This window comes from Acanthisitta chloris, unplaced genomic scaffold (assembly GCF_000695815.1).
Source record: "Acanthisitta chloris isolate BGI_N310 unplaced genomic scaffold, ASM69581v1 scaffold26135, whole genome shotgun sequence".
In the NCBI taxonomy this organism is placed as follows: domain Eukaryota; kingdom Metazoa; phylum Chordata; class Aves; order Passeriformes; family Acanthisittidae; genus Acanthisitta; species Acanthisitta chloris.
The window spans coordinates 592-2,610 of NW_008674612.1; the positions used below are offsets into that span (position 1 = coordinate 592).

At 39.4% G+C, this 2,019-nt stretch overlaps 1 pseudogene; it reads right to left on the reverse strand.

Annotated features, from left to right (window-relative positions):
• Positions 1-260: 260 nt before the first annotated feature.
• Positions 261-946, reverse strand: LOC103802887 (annotated as a pseudogene).
• Positions 947-2,019: the final 1,073 nt, after the last annotated feature.

Consider the following 2,019-nt stretch of genomic DNA (forward strand, 5'->3'; position numbering starts at 1 on the left):
ACTTAAGAGATACTTCATTTGTGCTCTGTGGTTTTAGGCATTTATTTTTAACCACCTCAATCCCTCAAAGTTTATATCAATGTAAAACAAAAAAAAATTAAAAAACAAACCAGCATTTTAGTTGCAACTAGAAGCCAAGTATTTCTAGCGCTCAGGACTCATGCATTCTCTTCAGCATATTCTCTATTTCCCCAAAACATGCAAAACCACAAAATGCTAGAGCCAATGCTACAAGTACAGGACCATAGCAGTGTTCTTACCTGTGTGCTTCCGGAGGTGCTCTTTAAAATGTCCAAAATGATCAAATTGCTTATCACAGTACTGGCATATATGTATTTTTTTGCCAGGTCTTTGCTTCTTGCTAGCACCACCTTCATCAAGGTGGTAACAGGTGAAGTGTTGTTTCAAAGCACTCTCTCGTAGGTACCTTTTATTGCATATGTCACACTTGTAACTCTCAGCAGAGTGTGTTTTCATGTGTTCCTTAAAATGGTAAAACAATTTAAATGAACGGTTACATTTTTCACAATGGAATAAATTCTTCATGTGTGACAGCTGAAGTCCCACAATTTCAATATCTTCTACCTGTTTGCACGAGGGATCAGTTGCAGTACCACCTTCTTCTTGGATCTGGCATTTTGTTTCTCCTTGACGATACTTACTGGTGATATCAGCCAAAAGAGCCAAAGCAGATTCATCTGATGTACCCGTTGTCTGTATGTACTTTATAGATTGCTCAGCAGAAGTTACCTCAAGTGTTTCAACGCTGTCATCTTCCACTTCAATCGTCCCTTCAGCAATCTCAACCCCAATTTCAACAGGCTCTGATTCTGCAGACGGCAGTGTTTCTGTGATAACGTTAGAGGTTTCAGCTATCTTCCTCTTTTTTGCTTTATTTTTACCTTGCGTTGAATTTGATTCTAAGGGTGATGAATTTTCTTTGTTCCTGCAAAACATTTGCATAAACATTGTTAAGATTCATAAGCACTTACATAACAATTCCTGCCTGATGCTGAGCTTCTGCATTATATATTCGCTAGCTGTTTCTCAAAACAGCTGAATGATGAATGACCACATAACCTGCACCCATTTCAGAAGCTAATTTGTCCTTAATCTATACTCCTTAGAGTTTTAGAATAGCACAGTTAAAGCTGTGGAGTCCTTAACATAAGTTTATTAAAGTGTTTCTGCCTTGCACTTCAGGACAGCAGACTTTGGCCTCTTAAAGGACCTTCTTGGCAGAGTCCCTTGGGATGAAGTCCTGGAAGGCACAGGGGCCCAAGACTGCTGGCTGATATTCAAGGATCATCTCCTCCAAGCTCAGGACCAATGCATTCTGACACGGAGGTATCACTCCTTCCCTACTACCTCCATCCCTAGTAGTTGCTGGCACTGAATACTTAGGGATTCCCAGTTCCCATCATCATGCTTAACAGCCCTAGATGGAAGCATCCATTATGAATTTGTCTAAGTGCTTTTGAACCCATTCAGACTTTAAGCCTCCACAATACTCTGCAGGAATGAGCCCTGCAATTTAATTATGCACATCATGAAGAACTACTTCCCTTCATTTGTCTTAAAGCCACTGCTTGATTATTTCACCGGTTGTGGCCTTGCTTCTGTACTATGAGAAAGAGCAAATAATTATTCTTTTCACCTTCTCCATGATAGCCAGATTTTACAAACTTCACTCTTAATTCTCTTCAGACATTCCTTTTCTAAACTGAAGAATTCTTTAAAGTCTCTTCACACAAAGGTTGTTCCTTCCCTATGATGCAAGATTGCTACGGACTTATATGAGCATGATGCTTTTCATTTATGTTTTCTCCCCCTCTGTTGATCATTCCTAACATTATCAAAACCCTCCTATAACTCCTCCTTCTTAAAATGAAGAACATAATTTAATCTTTCTGAGTGCAGAATCTGTTCCATCCTTTACTTAATGCTACTACATCTTCCTTGGCTGGAAGACAAGAACTGCATCCATGTATATGTCATTGTCCTGGGTTGCAATGGTAT